Raw genomic sequence first — 14,191 nt, 5'->3', positions numbered from 1 at the left:
AACACTATAGTTACTACAAAATGAAGCAGTGAAAATAAATAAATCTATGTTTAATTTGCTTAGGTGTTTTATTACACAGTAGCAAGCCTTAGAATTAACAATTCCTTGCTGTCAAGAACACTTACCCTGGTGGTCTAGTGGTGCGGCGGGGACGCCCGCCGCGCTGCTCCTCTTGCCGGCTTTCCCCCTAGTGCGCGCGCTATCGCTATTTAAAGGCACAGGCGCGCCTTTAAATATTTAAAGGGGCATTTGTTGTTTTATGGTTGCCCGTGATAGGTTTTGTTCCTGGTGCCTTGTACTTTGTGCTGTTAAGCTTCTAGTCTGTTTGATTCCTGTGTTTGACCCTGCCTGGCTGTTTTACTACTCTGATCTCTGGAACCTGACCCTTGCTTGTTATTTGACTCCGGTTCTGCCTCATCCCATCTGATTGATCTCCCGGTTTTGACCCTTGCCTGCCTGACCTTGCTTTGAATGCTGCCTGCCCAGACCCGGCCTGAATTGTTTACGCTGACTTTCTGCCTGCCTCGACCCAGCCTGATCTGACTATTCTATTCCTTCACGCCTTGCACTACAACCTTCTGTCCAAAGACTTTGCTCTACAGTCGTGCCCCTCTGCCTATCCAGAACTCCCATCTTGCACCTCTCGTTTAAGTCCAGGTGGCATCCAAGTAAGCCGAGGGCTCGTCCCGAGGCCCAAAGGCGGTCACACTACTGGTGAAGCACGAGCTGAGACCAGGGTGCCTGCTGTTTGTTCTGGTGTTGGGTGCCGACCGTTACACTTGCCTCTTGTACCTGTCACCCCTTATTCAGCAAAATGGAAACAAGTGAAGTATTTTGATGTAAGGTACACTTGTTGAGGCATAGATGCAATTATTTTAGTGAATAGTGAAATGTGTTTATATTAGCAACAACATATACCCTATAAAAATAAGAAAGTATATATATCAAAATCAAAGTGAGAAACTTGCTCCAGTGTGTGACATTTATAAAGGGTGACAAAAAGCTGCCTTTAACCACATTACTGTTTGAACTCAATTCCTTATTTAGCTCAATTACATTCTCTGCCCTAGCGATGCTGTCCCCCCCTCACCCTGGTCCTATGGCCAGAGATGAGGAATGTGGAGCAGCAGCCTCAGATGACTAAGGCCTAAAAACACCCCGACCAAAACATACACATTATATTGTATAAATGCAGACTGACACATTATTTATAGATGGTGCTGCTCCTCAGACTTTACAGTCTAATCTGAGAGTAGGGACAGGATGGAGAACAAGGCTGCAAATGTTGCTGGCCTAGCCACAGGGCTGGATTTACAATGCCCACAGCGCCCCTGTCCCCTCCCCTTTATTCGTGCAAATTTTCATCAATGTAAATAAACTCAGAAATGTTCTATGATATTGAGATCTTGTATTTTGGAATCACACACTCTCAATGAATAAAATGAAAATAATGAAATAAATAATGTGCATGCACAAGCAGGTTTATTTTCTATGGTATTGTAATAGGCAAGCAAATGAGGACTGGGCAAATGTCACCTCCAACCTATGGATGGCAGCCTTATGTAAACTGGAAACAGCAAGCTTATGTCATGTGACATGTTATCAGGGGAGCTTCTACCATGTGGCAAGTTGTGTAACTTAAGACAGTAGATTACCAGGGACAGAAAAACACACCTTTTAATTTTTAGAGACAACATTTTTTAAAATTTGAATACCAACTGTTCTATGGAGGGAGGCAGCATTGACTCAGGTATGTGTTTAGTGCTGAATCACCCCTGTGTGCTAGGGTAGATGTGAAAAAGGAAAGCAAGGTATGAAGGTGAGGAGAGAGCACACACAGATCTGGTAGCAGGAAGGGGGAGATCCCCTGATTGACAAAGTGCGAGAAATTCTCACGCAGCAGCTGGGGTGGATTTTTTATTTTTCTTTGAAATCTTTTTTCAATTATATAGGCCACCTCCCAAAAGCTGCATTGGGAATTAACTTGACTAGTGAAAACATAGTATTGCCACTTTATAGGTCCCCGGTAAGGATTCACTTTGAGAATGCAGTGCAGTATTGTATTTCAGTCCTTAAGAAAGATATTAATGAGCTGGAGAGAGAGCAGAGAGACATGTAACTAAACTGGTTAGAGGGATGGAAGAATTATATTATGAGGGTAGACTGTCAAGGTTGGGGTTGTTTTCTCTAGAACAAAAAGACACCTGCAAGGGGACATGATTCCCTTTTACAAGTATATAGACAAATATCAGGCATCTTTTTTTCCATAAAAAGAATCACCACACAAGAGGCCACCCCTTTAGACTAGAGTAACAGAACTTTCAAATGAAGCAACATAGGTGGTACTGTGAGGGCAGTTTGATTGTGGAATGTCCTGCTGGGTGTTGTTGTGATTGAAGATTCTATTGTTGCCTTTAATGCCTTGGGTGTTTTTTTGGACAAACATGATATCAAAGGCTATTGTGATGCTATAACCTACAATTAGTATAGAAATTGGCATAAATAGTTTATATACTGTATGTGAGTAAGTAGGTTGGTGTGAATGTCTAAATCTATATGCACTGGGTTTCATTTGAAGGGGTTGAATTTAATAAACTTTGGTCAAGTTTAAACATGGTGTAACTGTGTTTGGATTTGTTGAGGCAATATTGGCAATTTTTACTGGTATTGAGGTAGGATAGGTAGGATAACCTGGTGGTGGCAGTTATGTGAGATCATAATATAAGAATTTCCGTAGACAGTTTTACAGTTAGTTCTATATCTACTGAAATTTTATCTGTCAGTGTCCTTCCTTGGCAGATGATTAATGCTTTTCGGTGACCAAATTGCAAGACATCTGCTCATTTGGCCTTTCACAGTTTAGGAATTTAATGCAGCTCAGCTTCAGTTGAAACAAGAATATCATATTGGAAGTGCAAGGCTCTGTATTCTGACAAGTTGGAACGGAGGTAACAGAAACAGCCAGAGTATATAAGGCTTTGGGTTCTGGATAAGAGAAGACCAGAAAATGCAGTGTTAGCCATGCCACTCTACTTCAAGTTTTTGATTCAGTTGAAAATGCCATCAGAATATTTTTCTATCATGTTTAAACAATCAAAGATTTTAAGGAGATGTGGGATAATTCAGCTTTAATATTCTGAACAGCTTGTGAGGTTATCATTCTGACAGGTAAGTAAATACCTGTCTCTGGGACTAGCTTTACTTTTTTGCTGAGTAGTCATACTAGCCCTGTTGATTAGCTCAAGAAATATTGCTTTCAAAGCCTTCCATTAACTGTGAATGTGACAGTTTTCACATCTCTAAGGAATGTGTTTAAAAAGCCATGGGAAAACAGCAATGTAAATGTAGCAACAACTGCTGCAAAATTAATCATTGGAGGATTAAAGTTGCCAGACTACAGATTCATTACAATATAATGTTTATAAAGTTATGCAGCATTCTGCAGATGCATATCAATGGTAGCAATATATATGTATCTGTTTATGGCTTTTAGAAAAGAAATACATTATGGTTCTACAAAGTCATCTTCTATTTGATATTCCTATAATTTTATGATATCACTTCAGTTTAAAATGAATTAACATCCTTATTTTTATGCAGTAGGCATTTTCACCCGCTACAGAAATGGAAAACATCCTAATTTTTGTTTTGAAGTTTAACTCTAAGTACAGGCTAAATACCTTGGTTTCTGCTTGTTATCACTGCAGTGGACAAAATGCCACATGTGCCATAGACCTAAATCTAGATTCATTTGATTGGTGTAAGGCACAACTAAAAGTATGAAAACCAAAAGGTATGGTATTAACAGATTGACAGAATATATATATATATTACAAAATATGTGAAGAAAGCTTAAGAATATGATTTTCATGCCAAAAGATTATGATATTATGATGATATGAAACATTATGATTGATCACTTCCAGACTTGATCCATTAAGGACTTCTTAAATCCTCTCCCTTAACTACGGCAACATCTGGAAACTTAAATACTGCCCTCAAAACTTTGTCACTGGAAAATCAAACAGAAGGCTATGTCATTGAATACATCCCAGTATGCTGTCAAACTTTGGTCTTTGCCTACTGAAGCCCATATTAATATTTGCACCTCTGCAACTGAAATCAGAATAATTACAAATGCATACTAAATAAGAAACTGTACATTACATAATCAAAATAACTAAATTTTCACAGCGTTCTGATATATAACTGATTTACAGTTGCAATGAGGGTATTCAGTAGCAGTGTATGTTATTTGTTCAGACATCATCCCTTGATTATCAACACAGCATTTTATTTATATCAGAATAAGTTCAATTCTTGGTACCTATTTCATGTCTTTTTTAACGTTAAATAGGTATTGAGTCTCATCTTATAATAGGCACAAAAGCAACACCACATACTCCATGCCAGTATGGATTTATTTATAAACAACATGGCTCGAAACCAAAAATATAACTTATTTCAATGTATGTATAACTTTACTTGTAAGGCACTGTTAAGGAGCCGCAGTGCCGAACAATGCATAAAAGTACAATATAAATAAAAGTACAATATATAAAAGTACACAAAGAAGACAAGTCAGACAAGAAGTACAGTAAATATACAAGATACACAGAGCTCATATAAGGACACAGAGCTTATATGGTAAGAGACACAGAAGGGAGGAGGTCCCTGCCATCATAGAGCTTACAGTCTAAGGGGTAAATTTACCAAAGAGTGAAGTTCCACCACTAGAGTGAAATTCCGCAGCTCTCAATTAATTTCTATGGGATTTTGAAAGGCGTATTTATCAAAGTGAAAGTTCACCCTTTGATAAATACGCCTATAGAAATGAATGGAGAGTGGCGGAATTTCACTCTAGTGGCGGAACTTCACTATTAACTTCACTCTTTTATAAATATACCCCTTAGTGAGTGGGTGGTTAACATTCAAGCACTAGTTTTAGGGGTAAAAGTGCACATTGTAAAGGTATTGTCCAATAGGTACCAGGACTAGACTAATGTTCTAGTGCTCCAAAAGGCAGACTCTTTAGTTTTTTCTTGAAACAATTGAGAAAAATATATTCAATTGTAATAAAAAGGCATGCTTTATTACATGAAAAACTATAGTGTTTCAGATAAGATACATGGCCTTTATGCAGGACTATAAAAACAACCCCCCCAAGCCCCCAAATTAGTAATGCACTTTTTCTTAATAGCTGCCAAGGGTCTTAGGTACCACCTAATGGACTTGTATGTCGTTTATGGCTAGCAGTATATATATCTGCATATCAATTTTGAATTGGGCATAAGTAATATCCAAATGTGCTGTAAGTCATGAACAGGCTAGATAATAATAAGTACAAACCATTACGGCATAAAATATTGTGTGAAATGCTGGTATTGACCCAGTGCCATCCATGGAAAGCATCCAATTTCACAGTAATTTTCATTCGCTTGTAATCAATGGTTGGATCCATCAATTGTTCTGTCTCAGACATTCTCAGAAATGTTGGGCGATGCGAGCTTCTCTGTCCCAATGATGACATTATTAAAAATCTGCTGCCAAACTGACATTCCTATTCATGTGCACTACTAAGATGTTATGACTTTGATCTGTTTGGTGTTACATCAATATTTTATTGATTTTAGTCAGTTTGTGTGTATTGTGTTCTTGTTCCAGATATACACAGTTTGGAGATTATTTTTCTCAAAATTTGCATGTAGTGCTTAAGCCAAAAGAAAATATCATCAAGTTATGTCAGTGTAGTAGTGTTGGGTTTGACAATTTCATTTTCAATCACCTTCAGCATTTAATTAGTAGAAACAGGATGAGGTTTTAATAAAGGTATAGCCTTTTTTGGAATACCAGGCATCTCTAAAAAGGCAAAATTCTGTTTACACCTCTTGAGTCAATTTGCTTTTTTTGCAAGAGAGTATTTTCTTTACTATAGAAGATACTAGCGGTCATTTAAGATAAAAAAAAAAGCATCAAAGTGCAAAAACAGCACAATCCTATTTATTTATCTGCACAGTGCCTGTGTGCTCTGTTCCAGACACAGCCCTTGCTTTAGTTCATTTATTTCCAGGTGAGATCTCTACCCACAGGGCATCCACAGCCTTCCAGTGCTATCCTTGGTAATTTCTTTAGTGCACAGATTTCATTCTGGCTTTACATAAAGACATTTCTCCTCCTTTTGCAATTGCTCTGTCCTGCTTAAAATGGATGTAACCATCAAAATTTACAACCCAACCACATGTTTTATCTCAACAGGTCTCAGTAATACAAATTAACTCATCATTTTCTATATTTACAATTAAATGGTTTACCTTCCAACACTTTTTTCAGTTCAGATGTTATCATACATTCCACTAGAAATAAAAGCTTTTTTTTCAGTTTAATTTTTTATATTACATACTCTACATGTGACTAAGTTACACTTACAATGTACAATAAATGTCCATATTTTTTGTAGCTTTAAATTAAATATTTTTTCTCAACGAATAAAAAGCATTCAAACATTTACATTAAAGAAGTTTCATGTTCGTGCCAGCTTAGCTCCCACAGATAATTAAGATATGAATAACAATATGAATACCTGGAGAAAGGGTATAAGGATGTAAACATTGAAATTTAAGTTAAAAGTATTCCCTCCTTAAAGGCTATGTCCTAACCCTTTCCTGAGTTCCATTGCTAGGTTCAAAAGGGATGGATAAGAGCCTAGGTGTATTTTAAGTAATTTTTCGCAGTTCTTAAGTCCATGTTTCCAAAAATTTAGTTTTTTGGTTTGGTGTGCAATTCTGGACTCAACATTTTTGTTTCTTTCAATTCTGCCCATATCTCAGCTGGTAAATATGGTGTTTAGGCTTGCCTAATAACAGGGTCAGTATGTCCTTTGTCACAGTTTGGTGTAGGATGGTGTTGAGTAGATTCACCACTTTATCCCAGAACAGTTGTATTAAAGGGCATGACCAGAAGATTGGAGAAGGGAGTCTACTTCCCCACATCCCCTCCCAGTGTCGGACTGGCCCACAGGGATATCAGGAAAACTCCTGGTGGACCCAGGTGTCAGTGGGCCCTTCTGCTTCAAAACATTTGGCATATTTGATGGCCATTACCTATTTCTATAAAAACAAAGAGACTAAATAGACTGAATAATAGATTATAGCATATAAAGAAAAGATACTAGCAGAATAGAGGTTGCATGAGAAGAGGAATTATAATAGTACTGAGAGTGGGCCCCTGATCTAAGGTCTTTTGGTGGACCCCTGGTCTAAGATTTTTGGGTGGGCCCCTGGTGTCCCAGTCCAACACTGTCCCCTCCAGCAATGAATGTCCACATTTGATCTGTCCTCTATTATATCACCTAGTTCAGTGTAGGAGCAAGATGATTACCTAGTTTTTCTCTATATTTGCATTTTGGCCTACAGTAAGAAAGGACATTAATGGAACAGTAAGACCAAAAAAACGTATTGTTTTATTTGTATAGATACATGTAATGTACTGTTACACTACACAGGTAAAACATGTGTGTTTGCTTCAGAAAGTTTACCACTGTTTATATAAATAAATTAATATGCCAAGAATTTGGGACAGTTGTATGAAAATGTGAGATAAGAGTTTACCACAGAATAACTCCTATTGGATTTTTAAAAGCATATTTATCAACTGACTCTAACTTGCACCCATTCATAAAGACAATTCTAAAAATGCCATAGAAATGAATAAAAAGTGGGTGAATGTTTTTGTTGTAAAATCACATTTTGATAAATCTGCCCATAGAGTATTTGCAAGTGCTCCATCATCATACTGTATCAAATTAAAAACGTAATAAAATATAAAAATAATAAAAAAATATACCAGCACAAATTGCTTACCTCAGGTGCTTACATTCATTTTTCGGTTAACTGCTTTTGCAGTTATACATGTGAAACATTAGTGAAGGTCATAGGCCTATACATATATATGTAGGTGGCCACTCTGAGAAAGCAATAGCAAGGATTGCTGTCTATTTTCACACCTAGTATAAAAACAGCATCTGATTTGTATCTGGGACTATAGAATATGTGCAGTGATTTCCATTTATCAAAGATCTTGTCTCCTATTTAGCCTTCATTTGTCACTTTTGATTAAGGACGTCTCAGGTGGATGACCTAAGCAGGACGTAGAGAATTATGAAATATTGTACATGAATATTTGGCAATTCAACATCAATGATAAATGAGAACTTAGAAGCAAGGCCTTCTTTTTTAAACTCATATTTCCCTTATAATGAATTACAGTAAGATGTATCAAATCTCCTTTTTAAAATATAACTTCTTAAATGCAAATATTTTACTTGAGCAGTATGTATGTTTTGTTATATATAAAGCCTATAATCGACATCAGAAAGCTGTATGCATGCTATTCCAACTGTTGGAATTATTGAAGCAATTCCAAAGTGGGTGTCTATGATATAATGGTGTTTCTTATGTAATGTTTAATGATGACAGTGATAGAATAAAAACTATAATTAATTAAAAGGAAAGACAAAAATTAATTGCAGCACATGTGCTCTTGTAGCTAATACATAGTGTAACTGACATGGACATGGAACATACACTAATACCAATAATATTGGCAACCTCACTGGGGCAACATCACCGGGAATGCTTCACTCCACTTATCACACAGCATGATAAATAGGCCCAAGTCCGGTGTGCCTTTTTTGTAAGTATCCCCATGTCTGTGTGGGTTTCCTCCAGTTTTATTCCACAATCCAAGAATAATTGATGTGAATGATAACAATTGATGTAATGGATAATAAACAATAGTATGTACTTTATATAATCTGTGGGAATTTATGTACTATTTGATTTATATACTATATGTATAATGAATTTTAGTTTAATGTAAAAAAAACTAACTTCTAGGTGCAATAAGAAGAAAAATGTTAGTTTAAGTCTGACGTTTCATAATACAATTTCATGCCCAAAGGGAGTTTAGAAAACTTACATAAGGGAGTGTATTTCATGAGAGAGACAAGTAGCGTGTAGCAGAACTTTTCCTTTGGGAATTATTTGCTATGGGAATGTCTTTTGTCTTTGACATTGGCTTCTCTGCACTACAATGAAAGACTTTCTTTTTTTCACTTTCCTAAACCGGTTGCCTGGATACCTCGGTCTTTTCTAAGATTTCAGCTAGAAGAACTACTGTAGCAACTTAGCAACCTGCTTTTAACTAATTAGATTTTGCTTCAGTAAGTTATAACTCTCATTCTGTCCACTAAAAATGTATCTTTTTGAGCTCATAAAAGTGACATGTTAAATTATAACCCTGCAAACTGCTGTTCTTTCTTGTGCCTTCGGCTTCTGTTGAAACTGCTCAGCAGCATTGTGCCAAATTAGAAAACTACACTTTAACAAAGTCTTCTGAAAAGACAAATCTGTATGTGTTCTCTAGAATTTGTTAACTCACAGCTACAGTACCCACATGCCTATAAAGCTTTTGCTCTGCTAGAAAAAAAGTATTTAATGCAGGAAAATCCCTCTTATTGATCCATTTTGCATATTCATCAAACTAGCTAGCTTTAAGTTATGTGCAAGGCCAAATCTGTGCTCCAGGGAAGCAATATAAGTCTCATGAATATGCACTTGGAGGTCTTACAACTCCATCTCCATCCATCCTGTTTTATTGTAATGTGTTCTTGCATAAGAAGCCCAAGCTAGGTTTCTGAAATCAGTGCACTAAGGTGACTAAGAAGTCAATTCATAAAATTCCACTTACGCCAATAACAATGTTTTCAGGATTGCAGTGTCAAAGTACTCAAACTAGCACCACTTTCAGCATTTTAACTTTGAACTAATACAAGTGCCACAAATGTACCCAGTATTGACCCAGAGTTACATTTTTCATTATCTAAATTAATTCAAAGATTACAAAGTTCTAATGAGCAAGGTCCCTCTATAACACTTATATCTGCCAGTATATGTATGAAATGTTATGCATACACCCTTCTACTGTTCAGTGCTGCAGCATATGTATACATACCTGAAAAGTAATAATAATAAAAAAAATGCAAGTATTTTAAAAGAAACCTCTTCCACCTTAAAGAGATACTGACACCAGAAATTAAACTCTTTTTTACATCTATCATAGCCTTTGAAAGCTACTTATAACTTTGCCATAAAGTATTTGCACAATGCTTTTACATTACCTGTCTGGTGTCCCATGTTCCTGTATGAGGGAGCTGCCATATTTGTGCAGCAGGAGTCGGTTAGTATTAGAAACTTTAACTGACAGCTGAGATGGGACAGTCAGGTTGGCAAAACAGTCAGGTTTAGGAACTTCAACTAACAATAACTTACAAAAACAAACTTCTCAGCAAAAAACGATCAACAAGACCTATTGGTAACTTTTTAAGTACATTCATTTTTTTTAAAATGTACTTTTTTAGTGTCAGTATCACTTTAAAACCAAAAACACCCCTTCCACCTAAAAATGTATTAACATATATATTACCAACAGAACCTGCTATGTGTGGTCAAAGAAGCAAATTGAATGCACTCCCTTACCCTTGTAGCTGAAGAGTCACACACATTTTGACATTCTATGTATGCAGAAAGGCCTAATTACTGGGTGCTAACCACTGGACATCTAGTGTCTAATCAGATGGAATTTATGATTAATCCTTTACTGGTAAATTGAAATATGATATATATCAATGGTGCCTTACTTTTCCATTTTACCATGACGTTATTTTTATGTAGATTTTAAGAGGTTACAACATTGCACTGCAAGTAAAGCAATACTGTATTCTGAAGCTGCCGTGCAACTCTGCATAATATAACTGCAGTCGCTGGTGGAGGTCAACTGGAAGCAAAAAAAAAAAAAAAACTCTAGTGCTACCAACTGATTTGGAGGTAGTGGAAGCCCCAGGGCTCCCCTGTGTCAATTGGTGCACTAAATAGGTGCTTAGTTCGGAACAGGAGGCAGTGGTGCACAGTGTTAATATACAGAAGTGCAAGGAGCTCCTTTTAACTCAAAAACCTTTAATGAATGGGATTTTCAAATAACCGAGTCTAGTTTAGCACATGTGGTCATAAATATCTAGCTATATAAACATTAAATAAATCCAAAAGGTGGATTCACACAGCTAGTTAGGATCAAGTACAAAGTATTGGTTTATTATTACAGAAGGAAAAAGCAATAATTTAAAAAAAAATAATGATTTGCTTGAAATAGACTTAAGTAAGATGGCTTCCCATAATTCAGAGCTTTATGTGTTTCCAGATAAGGGATCCCATACCTGTACAAGTCATTGCTAAGGTCTTTAAAATACCTTTTTATTAGGTTTATTGTTCGCAATTGACCTATTTGACTACCTTAGGCTGTACATATATCTGGACTTTGCATAAGAGAAACAAACCATACCAAATAAACATCTATCATTGCACTCTTACTTAAAAAATAATAATAATTGAACATTCTTTTAATATCGGTAATCCACCTCACAAACATATAAAAGCCCAGAGGAAAACATCAATAAAGGGTGAAATGGTTTTTAAATTGTAAAAATGCCTTTTAAATTCTAGGTGTTGAATATATTTGAATATATTACTAGTTTAGCACTCAAATGAACTCCGAAACGTCCATTAATGGGAAATGCCAAGATTTTCTAAATTAAACACATCTACTGCAGTGAACAAAACAAGTAAGCAAACTTTAGCCTGTAGCTTTACATTAAATCTTACTAAACCTGAATACTAAAACCTTAGCAATCGAGGTATTATGTTATACATGGTTACAGGCATCTACCACCTGATGAGGTGTGCTTTTTTCCCTAGTGTTCTGCAGTGATATCAGTCAGTGTTAGGGTTAGAGTCTATACAATCTAGCTTCATTAGTCTCAGTCTCATTTATTGTTCTTATTTTGTTTTCCTAAATTGAAAATGTGGATATCTACAGCTTTTACTAAATTGTTTTAGTAGGTTATTAGGTATAAATAGATGAAATATGTATGTCCTTTGTAGTCAGTTACAGCAATAAGGTAAATCTCCCCTGCTTATGATTGGGCTTAGTTCACGGGGTGCTTATTTGGTCAGGGAAGATATAATTAACCTTGTAGACAGGGCTAGATTTACATAGCGGGTGCCCCTAGGCCTGCTGTAGTTCATCGCCCCCGTCCCCTCCCTGTTATTCACGCAAATTTTCATCATCGTGACCGGAGCAATGCGTATTGGGAAATGTAAAAAACTATTTTATCTCCTGTGCATTCCCAGTATCTCTGAACCAATGTGGGTGTGCTTAGGCAGATGCCACCCCCTAAAATCCTGCCGCCCTAGGCCCGGGCCATGGTGGCCTTTCCACAGATCTGGCCTGCTTGAAGAATATGCCATCCTTAGAGTTCAGTTGCTAAAATTCCAAAACCCTGTATTTTAAGGACAAGTCTTAATGTGGCATCATGTTTTTGTGCCATTTTATATATGTGGTTGAATATCTTTGGCCTACACAAGTCTGTTGCTTTTACAGCAGGTTGGAATTGGTATGGTTGCATTTATTTGTATGTAGTACACTGACTATTTTGTCAAAAGATGGGATAATATTAAATTTATTTCCACTAAAAAATGGCAGTTTCACTTATAGGGTAAACTTATAGGGTAAAACTACATAGGAGATTTTGAACAGATTTTGTGGGTCAAATTTTATCTAATTTTTCCATGCAACACCAGGATGAGTACGATATTCCTAGGATCCTACAAAATCTGATCCCCCTATAGCTAGAATGTAAAGGTAGATCAGATAAAGGGCCAGATTCAATTCAGTACAATAAAGGATTATCAAGTGAAAACTGATGGATGAGATTCAATTTGAGTTTTAATTCAATTTACAAAAATGTATCTAACTGGGCAGGGTAAACACCACCTCATATATTTGCACTGCATTTTAGGACTAGAAAGAAAAGGAATTTACAGATAATTGAATTTCCCATTTCTAAATTAATTTCGCATTTTTTTTACACTTCGATAACGTTTTTGCAAATAAAAGCAAATTATAAGGTAAAACTGAAGGTGATTTTTTCCATATGCTACATATTTTATTTTGGAATTAAGTTAATTTGCATTTTAAAAAAATGTAGGGTTCAGATTTAGTTTGGGATTCAGCCAAATCGGTTGTGGTTGATTAGGTCACATTCTTAAATTGTGGATTCAGGGCATCCCTACTTTTTGGGCTTGCAATCTAAAGTATGCTTGTTTCTAGTCCTCTGCTCTAAAATTTGTACTGCTGTGAATTTTTTATTTATACAACTCCATAAAACAAATTATATTTGGCATTGGTCCACTTGGCACATATGGGGATTTCCAAATCAGGTTTATCTTCATACATATCAGTCATATGAAAAAGTTTGGGAACTCCTCTCAGTCTGCAAAATAATTTACTCCAATTTCAACAAAAAAGATAACAGTGGTATGTCTTTCATTTCCCAGGAACATCTGAGTACTGGGGTGTTTTCTGAACAAAGATTTTTAGTGAAGCAGTATTCAGTTGTATGGAATTAAATCAAATGTGAAAAACTGGCTGTGCAAAAATTTGGGTACCCTTTGTAGTTTTGAATGCATGTAACTGCTTAATACTGATTACTGGCATCACCAAATTGGTTGGATTAATTTGTTAAACCTTAAACTTCATAGACAGGTGTGTCCAATCATGAGAAGTCGAGGATCAAATCAATTCAACCCAATATCCACACATTTTTCAGGATAATGTTCAAGCATCAGTCACAAAGTTGAAGTTACGCAGGGGTTGGCTATATTCCAACAAGACAATGACCCTAAACACACAAATCTACAAAGGCATTTATAGAGAAGTACAATATTTTGGAATGGCCGTCACAGTCCCCCGACTTGAATAGCATCAAAAATCTATGGGATGATTTGAAGCAGGTTGTCCATGCTCAGCAGTCATCAAATTTTACTGAACTGTAGATATTTTGCATGGACGAATGGTCAAAAATACTGTCATCCAGAATCCAGACACTTATCAAAGGCTATAGGAGGCGTCTAAAGGCTGTTACGTTTGCAAAAGGAGGCTCAACTAAGTTTTGATGTAATATCTCTGTTGGGGTGCCCAAATTTATGCACCTGTCTAATTTTGTTATGATGCATATGGCATATTTTCTGTTAATCCAATAAACTTTATGTCATTGCTGAAATACTATTATTTCCATAAG

This window comes from Xenopus laevis, chromosome 3L, assembly GCF_017654675.1.
Source record: "Xenopus laevis strain J_2021 chromosome 3L, Xenopus_laevis_v10.1, whole genome shotgun sequence".
Lineage (NCBI taxonomy): Eukaryota > Metazoa > Chordata > Amphibia > Anura > Pipidae > Xenopus > Xenopus laevis.
Note: the sequence above shows the minus strand (reverse complement) of the source record.